This window comes from Salmo salar, chromosome ssa01, assembly GCF_905237065.1.
Source record: "Salmo salar chromosome ssa01, Ssal_v3.1, whole genome shotgun sequence".
NCBI lineage: Eukaryota > Metazoa > Chordata > Actinopteri > Salmoniformes > Salmonidae > Salmo > Salmo salar.
Genome location: NC_059442.1, coordinates 169,730,368 through 169,745,083, shown reverse-complemented (window position 1 = coordinate 169,745,083; position 14,716 = coordinate 169,730,368). Strand labels below are relative to the sequence as shown.

The 14,716-nt window shown below is 46.2% G+C and overlaps 1 protein-coding gene across 2 annotated transcripts in view; it reads right to left on the bottom strand.

The window, feature by feature from the left end:
• Positions 1-971: 971 nt before the first annotated feature.
• LOC106572283 (methyl-CpG-binding domain protein 2) overlaps positions 972-14,716 on the bottom strand; it is a 108,902-nt gene continuing 95,157 nt past the window's right edge. For both annotated transcript variants that reach the window (XM_045694079.1, XM_045694080.1), the window contains exon 7: positions 972-2,604. The gene's annotated coding sequence lies outside the window, so the exon portion shown is untranslated. The remainder of the gene's footprint in view (positions 2,605-14,716) is intronic.

The window sequence follows — 14,716 nt, the reverse complement described above, 5'->3', positions numbered from 1 at the left end:
TCTATACCTGCTGCTGTCATGTTATAATACCTTCTATACCTGCTGCTGTCATGTTATAATACCTTCTATACCTGCTGCTGACATGTTATAATGCCTTCTATACCTGCTGCTGTCATGTTATAATGCCTTCTATACCTGCTGCTGACATGTTATAATGCCTTCTATACCTGCTGCTGTCATGATGTTATAATACCTTCTATACCTGCTGCTGACATGTTATAATACCTTCGATACCTGCTGCTGACATGTTATAATGCCTTCTATACCTGCTGCTGACATGTTATAATACCTTCTATACCTGCTGCTGACATGTTATAATACCTTCTCTACGTGTAATTGCAGCCCCTAGAAAAAGAAGATGCTTGGGGCGACACCACTCGCTAAATAGCTATCTAGGTAGCTAGTTAGCGGGAGACAGTGTCCTTCTCCCCCGTTTGCCAGGCACCGCTTTCCCGTAGTTAAAGACGACGAGGGCAAGAGCTTGGCAGGCAGGGACGAAGTACACTGTGCGCTAGCTAGGAATCCAGTGCACAGGGTAGGAACCACCTGGAAGCTCAAGGTGGGGGGGCGTTTCTGCAGATGCAGGAACGCCCACATGCAGGAATGCCCACGAATTGCGCGCCGCAAGCACACACTATTGGAGCCGAGTGCACTGTCATCAGACTAAACTCAATCCTGTTGCAATCCTTCACAAGAAGCCAGACAGGTCAAATACATCAATCAGTCACGACTGGCTAGTGGCTATTTCTGCACGCTTCAAGTATATGTCTGGTTTTTCGAATGAAACCGAAACCTTTCTGTTTCGTATCGTCCTCTCATCATAGGTCACTTTAGCTGATCATATGGACTGCATTTCAAAGGGCACTCCTATTCTCTATATAGTGCACTACTTTTGACCAAGTGCTCATAGAGGCTCTTTACCCCAACCTCTTTAAGGGATCATAACCACGCCACAGTCAGAAAGACAACAATTGTGAATATATTCATTTATTTAATTTAAAAGTCTAAAGTGAGGCAACAATTGTCCACATATTTTTTTTCTCTCTCTGGGTATAAACATGTCTTAAATAAGCACTTAATAATTTGTTATAAAACACTAAAAACAATAATATTCAATACCTTTATAACCAACAACACCAAAAATTACAAATGAATAATAAAGAAAAAGGAAAATAGTTAGCAATATACAAATCCAGCAGATTGCAAATGAAGATACCAGAAGTTCAAATAATATTGGTCAATATTCGTCTTTATATAAAAAATAGTATTTAAGTGCAAAATTCAGACACAAAAAAATAAGCATTGTACAGATATGTACATCAAAAAAATAGTTTCGTCAAAAAAGGCTTTGGTTTGAAGCTAGGTGTCAAGGGATGAATGAGGCTGTGAATGAGGTTGTGAATGAGGTTGTGAATGAGGATGTGAATGAGGTTGTGAATGAGGATGTGAATGAGGATGTGAATGAGGTTGTGAATGAGGTTGTGAATGAGGATGTGAATGAGGATGTGAATGAGGCTGTGAATGAGGTTGTGAATGAGGATGTGAATGAGGTTGTGAATGAGGATGTGAATGAGGTTGTGAATGAGGATGTGAATGAGGTTGTGAATGAGGATGTGAATGAGGTTGTGAATGAGGTTGTGAATGAGGATGTGAATGAGGTTGTGAATGAGGTTGTGAATGAGGTTGTGAATGAGGATGTGAATGAGGATGTGAATGAGGATGTGAATGAGGATGTGAATGAGGTTGTGAATGAGGTTGTGAATGAGGATGTGAATGAGGATGTGAATGAGGATGTGAATGAGGATGTGACAGTCCGTTTACAGAGCATAAGAAGCAGACTGACTGATATCCGTCTCTGGATGTCCCTACTGGGTGTTGCAAAGTTACTGGTAATTAAACAAAGTGACCGTAATCTTCACTAATATATGGTAATTCAACAAAATTATCTGGCAATCTTAACTTTATAGTCATTTAAAATTGGTTTATTAATATATAGTATTTATATCTGTGTCGATATTGTCCATGAGTTTCTAGTAGATATGAAATATGGTTAAAGTGAAAATAGCCTAATTCATGAAAAACGCATCTAAAATCGACAATATCATTGATTTTTAATAAAAAATCTGCAACTCTTCCAACTATTGACCTTTCTTCACAACTGCCACCAGTTTGACAACAAATACATTTTGACATAATAAAAATAAATAAGTTGTAAAAATAAAAAAAGATATTTCATTCTAAAAACCCTCATAAGTTGGTTTATATTTAAGATAATATTTTACATATTTGTAATTCTATTTTTTTATTTTATTTAATTATATCATATTTCACAATTACAGACACATGTGATAATCTGAAGTATCCAAACGGGCCACTAGATGTCTTGTAATAGATGACATAAAATCCTTGAAAGTTACCCCCCCAAATTTTTTTGGTAGTTTACTGGTAAACTTTCCAGTAATATACCCTCCCTTTGTAACCCTAGTGCTTTAGTGACACCCTATTTCATATAGTGTGCACTACATAGGGATCAGGGTTCCATTGTGGAGGTACCCTCCTCTGTGTGTAGGATGAGTGCCTTCATCATCTGCCTGTGGAAGAACACTGTGGAGAAGGACACACCAGAAGAAGAAGATATCGTTTAGTACAAACATCATTTAATGAACAAGGCTAGCAGGCAGGAACATAAACACCTTCCTCACCTCTAGGCAGCACACACAGGGGGGGGAGACAGGGGGAGAGAGAGAGAGGGGGAGAGAGAGACAGGGGGAGAGAGAGACAGGGGGAGAGAGACGGGGGGAGAGAGACGGGAGGAGAGAGACGGGGGGAGAGAGACGGAGGGAGAGAGACGGGGAGAGAGACGGGGAGAGAGAGACGGGGGAGAGAGAGACGGGGGGAGAGAGACAGGGGGAGAGAGACGGGGGGAGAGAGAGACGGGGGGAGAGAGACGGGGGGAGAGAGACGGGGGGAGAGAGACGGGGGGAGAGAGACGGGGGGAGAGAGACGGGGGGGAGAGAGAGACGGGGGAGAGAGACGGGGAGAGAGAGACGGGGGGAGAGAGACGGGGGGAGAGAGACGGGGGGAGAGAGACGGGGGGGAGAGAGACGGGGGGAGAGAGACGGGGGGAGAGAGAGAGGGGAGAGAGAGACGGGGAGAGAGAGACGGGGGGAGAGAGACGGGAGGGAGAGAGACGGGGAGAGAGAGACGGGGGGAGAGAGACAGGGGGAGAGAGACAGGGGGAGAGAGACGGGGGGAGAGAGACGGGGGGAGAGAGAGACAGGGGGAGAGAGACGGGGAGAGAGAGACAGGGGGGAGAGAGACAGGGGGAGAGAGAGACAGGGGAGAGAGAGACGGGGGAGAGAGAGACGGGGGAGAGAGAGACAGGGGAGAGAGAGACAGGGGGGAGAGAGACAGGGGGAGAGAGACAGGGGAGAGAGACAGGGGGAGAGAGACAGGGGGAGAGAGACAGGGGGGAGTGAGACGGGGGGAGAGAGACGGGGGAGAGAGAGACAGGGGGAGAGAGAGACAGGGGGAGAGAGAGACAGTGGGAGAGAGAGACAGGGGGGAGAGAGACAGGGGGAGAGAGAGACAGGGGGGAGAGAGACAGGGGGGGAAAGAGAGACAGGGGGAGAGAGAGACAGGGGGAGAGAGAGACAGGGGGAGAGAGAGACAGGGGGGGAGAGAGACGGGGGGGAGAGAGACGGGGGGGAGAGAGACAGGGGGGGAGAGAGACACACAAACACACATTTTTGGAGCAATACATTTCCTTAAGGTATAATTTCTCAGCTTAATCCACTCAGTGACCTATATAAACAGAGCTGCAACAACAGGTAAACAAGGTGAAGGAAAAGCCTAGACGTCTTCCTCTCCCTGTTAAAATAAACCATCTAGGATACATCCCAAATAGCACCCTATTCCCTATATACTTCTTGGTAGTAGTGCACTATATAGGGAATAAGGTGCCATTTGGGACTTGACCGTGAAGGAAAGTCAGCCACTAGAAGGATCTGTAGGTGTGTATTGTTGGGAGAGGGGACACTGAAGTGCACTGGGATAAAACTAGATCAGTGAGAATCAATACCTCCCTTCAACATGAAGAGAGACCAGCATCAGAGGAGAGAGGGGAGAGAGGGGGGAGAGGGGGAGAGAGAGGAGGGGGAGGGGGGAGAGAGGGGGGCAGAGAGGGGGAGGGGGAGGGGGGAGAGAGGGGGGCAGAGAGGGAGAGAGAGGAGGGGGAGAGGAGGGGAGAGAGGGGGAGAGAGAGGAGGGGGAGGGGGGAGAGAGGGGGCAGAGAGGGGAGGGGGAGAGAGGGGGAGAGGGGGAGAGAGAGGAGGGGGAGAGAGGGAGAGGAGGGGGGAGGGGGGAGAGAGGGGGGCAGAGAGGGGAGGGGGAGAGGGGGGAGAGGGGGAGAGAGAGGAGGGGGAGAGAGGGGGGGAGAGAGGGGGAGAGAGGGGGGCAGAGAGGGGAGAGAGAGGAGGGGAGAGAGGAGGGGAGAGAGGGGGAGAGAGGGGGGAGAGAGGGGGAGAGAGAGGGGAGAGAGAGGAGGGAGAGGGGGAGAGAGGGGAGAGAGAGAGGGGGCAGAGAGGGGAGAGGGGGGAGGGGGGGCAGAGAGAAAAAAGAGAGAACAACTATTTGTACATAATATGACATTATTAAATTATTAAATTATCATTTGAAATGTCTTTATTCTTCTGGAACTTTTGCTCATTTTTATTGTTTATTTCACTTTTGTGAAATAAATCTACTTCACTTGCTTTGGCAAATTTAACATACCAATAACATACCATGCCAATAAAGCCCTTAAATTTAAAAATTGAATTGAGAGAGAGAGAGACAGAGAGAGGACAGAGAGACAGAGAGAGACAGAGAGACAGGAGAGAGAGAGACAGGAGAGAGAAAGAGAGCAACAGGAGAGAGAGAGAGACAGAGAGAGGACAGAGAGACAGGAGAGAGAGAGACAGGAGAGGACAGAGAGACAGGACAGAGAAAGAGACAGGAGAGCGAGAAAGATGAGAGAGACTGCATGCAGAGTTAAAATTTACAACCGCCTAAAAGGAAGCGATTCCCAAACCTTCCATAACAAAGCCATCACCTACAGAGAGATGAACCTGGAGAAGAGTCCCTTAAGCAAGCTGGTCCTGGGGCTCTGTTCACAAACACAAACAGACCCCACAGAGCCCCAGGACAGCAGCACAATTACACCCAACCAAATCATGAGAAAACAAAAAGATAATTACTTGACACATTGGAAATAATTTTTTAAAAACAGAGAAAACTAGAATGCTATTTGGCCCTAAACAGAGAGTACACAGCGGCAGAATACCTGACCACTGTGACTGACCCAAACTTTAAGGAAAGCTTTGACTATGTACAGAGAAAGGCCGCCGTAGGCAGACCTGGCTCTCAAGAGAAGACAGGCTATGTGCAACACTGCCCACAAAATGAGGTGGAAACTGAGCTGTACTTCCTAACCTCCTGCCAAATGTATGACCATATTAGAGACACATATTTCCCTCAGATTACACAGATCCACAAAGAATTTGAAAATAAACCCAATTTTGATAATCTCCCATATCTACTGGGTGAAATACCACAGTGTGACATCACAGCAGCAAGATTTGTGACCTGTTGCCACAAGAAAAGGGCAACCAGTGAAGAACAAAACACCATTGTAAAAACAACCTATATTTATGTTTATTTATTTTCCCTTTTGTACTTTAACTATTCGCACATTGTTACACTGTATATTGACATAATATGACATTTTAAATGTCTATATTATTTTGGAACTTCTGTGAGTGTAATGTTTACTGTTAATGTTTTGTTTATTTCAGTTTTGTATATTATCTACCTCACTTGCTTTGGCAATGTTAACATATGTTTCCAATGCCAATACCCATGAATTGAGTGAGAGAGAGAGAGAGAGAGAGGGAGTTGAGCTCAGATCGTGCTCTGTGTGTCAGACCAAGGGAAGACCGTAGAGAGAGAGGAGAGTTGAGCTCAGATCGTGCTCTGTGTGTCAGAGCAAGGGAAGACCGTAGAGAGAGAGGAGAGTTGAGCTCAGATCGTGCTCTGTGTGTCAGACCAAGGGAAGACCGTAGAGAGTGGAGAGTTGAGCTCAGATCGTGCTCTGTGTGTCAGACCAAGGGAAGACCGTAGAGAGAGAGGAGAGTTGAGCTCAGATCGTGCTCTGTGTGTCAGACCAAGGGAAGACCGTAGAGAGAGGAGAGTTGAGCTCAGATCGTGCTCTGTGTGTCAGACCAAGGGAAGACCGTAGAGAGCGGAGAGTTGAGCTCAGATCGTGCTCTGTGTGTCAGACCAAGGGAAGACCGTAGAGAGTGGAGAGTTGAGCTCAGATCGTGCTCTGTGTGTCAGACCAAGGGAAGACCGTAGAGAGAGGAGAGTTGAGCTCAGATCGTGCTCTGTGTGTCAGACCAAGGGAAGACCGTAGAGAGAGAGGAGAGTTGAGCTCAGATCGTGCTCTGTGTGTCAGAGCAAGGGAAGACCGTAGAGAGAGAGGAGAGTTGAGCTCAGATCGTGCTCTGTGTGTCAGACCAAGGGAAGACCGTAGAGAGTGGAGAGTTGAGCTCAGATCGTGCTCTGTGTGTCAGACCAAGGGAAGACCGTAGAGAGAGAGGAGAGTTGAGCTCAGATCGTGCTCTGTGTGTCAGACCAAGGGAAGACCGTAGAGAGAGGAGAGTTGAGCTCAGATCGTGCTCTGTGTGTCAGACCAAGGGAAGACCGTAGAGAGCGGAGAGTTGAGCTCAGATCGTGCTCTGTGTGTCAGACCAAGGGAAGACCGTAGAGAGTGGAGAGTTGAGCTCAGATCGTGCTCTGTGTGTCAGACCAAGGGAAGACCGTAGAGAGAGGAGAGTTGAGCTCAGATCGTGCTCTGTGTGTCAGACCAAGGGAAGACCGTAGAGAGAGAGGAGAGTTGAGCTCAGATCGTGCTCTGTGTGTCAGACCAAGGGAAGACCGTAGAGAGAGGAGAGTTGAGCTCAGATCGTGCTCTGTGTGTCAGACCAAGGGAAGACCGTAGAGAGAGGAGAGTTGAGCTCAGATCGTGCTCTGTGTGTCAGACCAAGGGAAGACCGTAGAGAGAGGAGAGTTGGGGCTCAGATCGTGCTCTGTGTGTCAGACCAAGGGAAGACCGTAGAGAGAGAGGAGAGTTGAGCTCAGATCGTGCTCTGTGTGTCAGACCAAGGGAAGACCGTAGAGAGAGGAGAGTTGAGCTCAGATCGTGCTCTGTGTGTCAGACCAAGGGAAGACCGTGAGAGAGGAGAGTTGAGCTCAGATCGTGCTCTGTGTGTCAGACCAAGGGAAGACCGTAGAGAGAGAGGAGAGTTGAGCTCAGATCGTGCTCTGTGTGTCAGACCAAGGGAAGACCGTAGAGAGAGGAGAGTTGGGGCTCAGATCGTGCTCTGTGTGTCAGACCAAGGGAAGACCGTAGAGAGAGGAGAGTTGAGCTCAGATCGTGCTCTGTGTGTCAGAGCAAGGGAAGACCGTAGAGAGAGGAGAGTTGGGGCTCAGATCGTACTCTGTGTGTCAGACCAAGGGAAGACCGTAGAGAGAGAGGAGAGTTGAGCTCAGATCGTGCTCTGTGTGTCAGACCAAGGGAAGACCGTAGAGAGAGGAGAGTTGAGCTCAGATCGTGCTCTGTGTGTCAGACCAAGGGAAGACCGTAGAGAGAGGAGAGTTGAGCTCAGATCGTGCTCTGTGTGTCAGACCAAGGGAAGACCGTAGAGAGAGAGGAGAGTTGAGCTCAGATCGTGCTCTGTGTGTCAGACCAAGGGAAGACCGTAGAGAGAGGAGAGTTGAGCTCAGATCGTGCTCTGTGTGTCAGACCAAGGGAAGACCGTAGAGAGAGGGGAGTTGAGCTCAGATCGTGCTCTGTGTGTCAGACCAAGGGAAGACCGTAGAGAGAGAGGAGAGTTGAGCTCAGATCGTGCTCTGTGTGTCAGACCAAGGGAAGACCGTAGAGAGAGGAGAGTTGAGCTCAGATCGTGCTCTGTGTGTCAGACCAAGGGAAGACCGTAGAGAGAGGAGAGTTGAGCTCAGATCGTGCTCTGTGTGTCAGACCAAGGGAAGACCGTAGAGAGAGAGGAGAGTTGAGCTCAGATCGTGCTCTGTGTGTCAGACCAAGGGAAGACCGTAGAGAGAGGAGAGTTGAGCTCAGATCGTGCTCTGTGTGTCAGACCAAGGGAAGACCGTAGAGAGAGGAGGAGTTGAGCTCAGATCGTGCTCTGTGTGTCAGACCAAGGGAAGACCGTAGAGAGAGGAGAGTTGAGCTCAGATCGTGCTCTGTGTGTCAGACCAAGGGAAGACCGTAGAGAGAGGAGAGTTGAGCTCAGATCGTGCTCTGTGTGTCAGACCAAGGGAAGACCGTAGAGAGAGGAGAGTTGGGGCTCTCTCTCGCCATCTCTTTTTTTATTCACCAAAAAATCAGAACTTATCATGAGGGATCGCAGTGGCTCACAGGTCTACATACACACATCCATACACACACATGCAGTTAACTGATTTGTGTAGTTACACTTGGTAACAGTCATAATTAAAGGCATTATACCAGTAGTCAGGGCTGGCACGAGCCCTTTGGGGGCCCTCGCGGGGCTAAACATTTTACTGCCACTGTCAATTTTTGTTTTAAAGTTAATTTCCTGCAATTCTGCAAATGTTGCCATGATTTAAGCCATGTTAATATAATATCTGAGTGAGGGTGACTAACTAAATCAATGGAGACCCCCTTGGAGGTCAGGGCCCCTGGAGGTCAGGGCCCCTGGAGGTCAGGGCCCCTGGAGGTCAGGAGGTCAGGGCCCCTGGAGGTCAGGGCCCCTGGAGGTCAGGGCCCCTGGAGGTCAGGGCCCCTGGAGGTCAGGGCCCCTGGAGGTCAGGGCCCCTGGAGGTCAGGAGGTCAGGGCTCCTGGAGGTGTATTGTACTGTTCTAACTGCCATCATTCTAAATGACACCTTGTGTATTGTACTGTCATCACTCTAAATGACACCTGGTGTATCGTACTGTCATCATTCTAAATGACACCTGGTGTATTGTACTGTTCTAACTGTCATCATTATAAATGACACCTGGTGTATTGTACTGTTCTAACTGTCATCATTCTAAATGACACCTGGTGTATTGTACTGTCATCATTCTAAATGACACCTGGTGTATTGTACTGTCATCATTCTAAATGACACCTGGTGTATCGTACTGTCATCATTCTAAATGACACCTGGTGTATTGTACTGTTCTAACTGTCATCATTATAAATGACACCTGGTGTATTGTACTGTCATCATTCTATATGACACCTGTGTATTGTACTGTCATCATTCTAAATGACACCTGGTGTATTGTACTGTCATCATTCTAAATGACACCTGGTGTATTGTACTGTCATCATTCTAAATGACACCTGGTGTATCGTACTGTTCTAATGTCATCATTCTAAATGACACCTGGTGTATTGTACTGTCATCATTCTAAATGACACCTGGTGTATTGTACTGTTCTAACTGTCATCACTCTAAATGACACCTGGTGTATTGTACTGTCATCATTCTAAATGACACCTGGTGTATTGTACTGTCATCATTCTAAATGACACCTGGTGTATTGTACTGTCATCATTCTAAATGACACTTGGTGTATTGTACTGTCATCATTCTAAATGACACCTGGTGTATTGTACTGTTCTAACTGTCATCACTCTAAATGACACCTGGTGTATTGTACTGTCATCATTCTAAATGACACCTGGTGTATTGTACTGTCATCATTCTAAATTACACCTGGTGTATTGTACTGTCATCATTCTAAATGACACCTGGTGTATTGTACTGTCATCATTCTAAATGACACCTGGTGTATTGTACTGTCATCATTCTAAATGACACCTGGTGTATTGTACTGTCATCATTCTAAATGACACCTGGTGTATTGTACTGTCATCATTCTAAATGACACCTGGTGTATCGTACTGTTCTAACTGTCATCATTCTAAATGACACCTGGTGTATTGTACTGTCATCATTCTAAATGACACCTGGTTTATCGTACTGTTCTAACTGTCATCATTCTAAATGACACCTGGTGTATTGTACTGTCATCATTCTAAATGACACCTGGTGTATTGTACTGTCATCATTCTAAATGACACCTGGTGTATTGTACTGTCATCACTCTAAATGACACCTGGTGTATTGTACTGTCATCATTCTAAATGACACCTGGTGTATCGTACTGTCATCATTCTAAATGACACCTGGTGTATCGTACTGTCATCATTCTAAATGACACCTGGTGTATCGTACTGTCATCATTCTAAATGACACCTGGTGTATTGTACTGTCATCATTCTAAATGACACCTGGTGTATTGTACTGTTCTAACTGTCATCATTCTAAATGACACCTGGTGTATCGTACTGTCATCATTCTAAATGACACCTGGTGTATTGTACTGTCATCATTCTAAATGACACCTGGTGTATTGTACTGTCATCATTCTAAATGACACCTGGTGTATTGTACTGTCATCATTCTAAATGACACCTGGTGTATTGTACTGTCATCATTCTAAATGACACCTGGTGTATTGTACTGTTATCATCATTCTAAATGACACCTGGTGTATTGTACTGTCATCATTCTAAATCACACCTGGTGTATTGTACTGTCTATCATCACTCTAAATGACACCTGGTGTATTGTACTGTCATCATTCTAAATGACACCTGGTGTATCGTACTGTTCTAACTGTCATCATTCTAAATGACACCTGGTGTATTGTACTGTTCTAACTGTCATCATTCTAAATGACACCTGGTGTATTGTACTGTCTCATCACTCTAAATGACACCTGGTGTATTGTACTGTCATCATTCTAAATGACACCTGGTGTATTGTACTGTCATCATTCTAAATCACACCTGGTGTATTGTACTGTCATCATTCTAAATGACACCTGGTGTATCGTACTGTTCTAACTGTCCCCGACTGAGTTCCCTGTTTTAGGGAAATCAATCCGCCGGCCTACAAAAGTGGGGCTGCATGTGGCCCGTAGGCGGCAAGTTGCCCATCCCTGCCCTAGAGTATTTGTCTGAGAGTGGCGGTGGGTGTGGTGGTTGAGGGGTTGAGGGTAAGGGAGGAGAAAAGTGATACCTAGTCAGAAACACAACTGAAGCCATTCAACTGAAATGTCTTCTGCATTTAACCCAACCCCTCTGAATCAGAGAGGTGCGGGGGGACAGCCTCGGCGCATGCTTCCCGGCTCAAGGGTTCAAACAACCAACCTTTGAGGTTCTGTCCCAACGCTCTTAATCGTTAGGCTACCTGTCACCCCCTGCAGGGAACAGCAGGGTGTGTGTGTATGATGGTTGGGGAAAGGTGAAGAGGGGATTGAGGTAAAGGGAGGGAGAGCAGCGGGGGGGGGGGGGGGGGGGGTAGGCTACAGGAGTGACAACATCTGACAGAATAGAGATAAACGTAGAGTTCAGTGACAGGAAGACTAGCCATGTCTCTACATTAAGGCTACAGACCCTGAGAGGAGAGGAGGAAGACTAGCCATGTCTCTACATTAAGGCTACAGACCCTGAGAGGAGAGGAGGAAGACTAGCCATGTCTCTCCATTAAGGCTACAGACCCTGAGAGGAGAGGAGGAAGACTAGCCATGTCTCTCCATTAAGGCTACAGACCCTGAGAGGAGAGGAGGAAGACTAGCCATGTCTCTCCATTAAGGCTACAGACCCTGAGAGGAGAGGAGGAAGACCAGCCATGTCTCTCCATTAAGGCTACAGACCCTGAGAGGAGAGGAGGAAGACTAGCCATGTCTCTACATTAAGGCTACAGACCCTGAGAAGAGAGGAGGAAGACTAGCCATGTCTCTACATTAAGGCTACAGACCCTGAGAGGAGAGGAGGAAGACCAGCCATGTCTCTCTATTAAGGCTACAGACCCTGAGAGGAGAGGAGGAGGAGGAGGAAGACCAGCCATGTCTCTCCATTAAGGCTACAGGTCCACAGAGAGGAAGTGTTTCCATTCCCCTTTAAGGCTACAGGCCCACAGAGAGGAAGTGTTTCCATTCCCCTTTAAGGCTACAGGCCCACAGAGAGGAAGTGTTTCCATTCCCCTTTAAGGCTACAGGCCCACAGAGAGGAAGTGTTTCCATTCCCCTTTAAGGCTACAGGCCCACAGAGAGGAAGTGTTTCCATTCCCCTTTAAGGCTACAGGCCCACAGAGAGGAAGTGTTTCCATTCCCCTTTAAGGCTACAGGCCCACAGAGAGGAAGTGTTTCCATTCCCCTTTAAGGCTACAGGCCCACAGAGAGGAAGTGTTTCCATTCCCCTTTAAGGCTACAGGCCCACAGAGAGGAAGTGTTTCCATTCCCCTTTAAGGCTACAGGTCCACAGAGAGGAAGTGTTTCCATTCCCCTTTAAGGCTACAGGCCCACAGAGAGGAAGTGTTTCCATTCCCCTTTAAGGCTACAGGCCCACAGAGAGGAAGTGTTTCCATTCCCCTTTAAGGCTACAGGCCCACAGAGAGGAAGTGTTTCCATTCCCCTTTAAGGCTACAGGCCCACAGAGAGGAAGTGTTTCCATTCCCCTTTAAGGCTACAGGCCCACAGAGAGGAAGTGTTTCCATTCCCCTTTAATAAGGCTACAGGCCCACAGAGAGGAAGTGTTTCCATTCCCCTTTAAGGCTACAGGCCCACAGAGAGGAAGTGTTTCCATTCCCCTTTAATAAGGCTACAGGCCCACAGAGAGGAAGTGTTTCCATTCCCCTTTAATAAGGCTACAGGCCCACAGAGAGGAAGTGTTTCCATTCCCCTTTAAGGCTACAGGCCGACAGAGAGGAAGTGTTTCCATTCCCCTTTAATAAGGCTACAGGCCCACAGAGAGAGACAGACAGAGAGCAGAGAGAACAGCATGGGGTTCATAACAACATTCCTTTGAACTGGAATGGGTTCAGTGTTCTGGTATGAAGCTGCATCTAGGTCTATATCTGTATATTTAAAAAGGTACAATATCCTTTTCATGGAATAAATATAAATATGTACGTATTCGGTGAACTATAAACAATACTTACAGCCAGGTTACTGTATTAGTGAATGAAGCATGCTAGAAGATACAACAATAATTTCAAATACATAGGCTTATACACAATAAAAACATAAATATTCATCAACCTTTAAAAATGTGTTATTTTTACGATGCTATACCAGAGCACTTACACGAGTACTCTCACAATACCTGCACTTAATGCTATTAAACTGCTATGTAATAAAAAAAAAACTCAGGAAACTGCATACCAATAGCATATTAGCCGACGGGCCAGTAAATAGCCCAGAATCAATCTAAAAGCATTATAGCACGTAATTAGCATCTCCGCTAGTAAAAAGGCTTTCACTTAAAAACCAGTTAAGAGAAGTCTCTAATTAGGACAAACTGGTCTAATTTTTTTCCTTTTTTTAAGTCTTTGCCTGCAGCGCCCCCATTAATTATACATCCTCTACTTAAGAGGAAACATAGGGAGGCAGAAAAGAGGCTGATGACTTAAAGAATCAGATATGAACGTGTCTCCTCTCCCACTAACACTGACAGCTGGAGGGAAACATCGCATGTAAATTGTGTTGAAAAGGAGGGCTAGCTACAGTGCCATGCCTCAGAGTGTTCAATCCTATATAGACAGATTAACATGTAATACACACAGAGAGAGAGAGAGAGAGAGAGAGAGAGAGAGAGAGAGAGAGAGAGAGAGAGAGAGAGAGAGAGAGAGAGAGAGAGAGAGAGAGAGAGAGAGAGAGAGAGAGAGAGAGGCTCTGATTTAATTTCATATTCTGCTCATAGTAAGGCTAGAGGCTATACTGTATTGTGGTAATGAATGGATAAGTCCTGGCTAGAGGCTATACTCTATTGTGGTACTGAATGGATAAGTCCTGGCTAGACGCTATACTCTATTGTGGTACTGAATGGATAAGTCCTGGCTAGACGCTATACTCTATTGTGGTAATGAATGGATAAGTCCTGGCTAGAGGCTATACTGGATAAGTCCTGGCTAGACGCTATACTCTATTGTGGTACTGAATGGATAAGTCCTGGCTAGACGCTATACTGTATTGTGGTACTGAATGGATAAGTCCTGGCTAGAGGCTATACTGGATAAGTCCTGGCTAGACGCTATACTCTATTGTGGTAATGAATGGATAAGTCCTGGCTAGACGCTATACTCTATTGTGGTACTGAATGGATAAGTTCTGGATATCCATATATTTTTATGTACATATTCTTATTCATTCCTTTACACTTACTTGTGTGTATAAGGTAGTTGTTGTGAAATTGTTAGGTTAGATTACTTGTTAGATATTACTGCATGGTCGGAACTAGAAGCACAAGCATTTCGCTACACTCGCATTAACATCTGCTAACCATGTGTATGTGACAAATAAAATTTGATTCGATTTGATTTGATTGTAATAAAGGCATCAAATTGTTGTTTCTGAAACATCCAAAAGTCATCCAATTGTTATGATAGGATTTGAAGCGACATCCCGCGTGTGGTCAACTATTTCAGCCACCATTTCGCGCCGAAAGAGAGACCATCTGTAAAACATTTTGTCTTGTTTGGCAAAACCAGGTTCATTTAAAAACCTTGGAATAAGTTCCCAAGGAATGGGGCAGAGCAATCAAAACGTCTGGCCCGCGTGTACCTCTGGAGGATT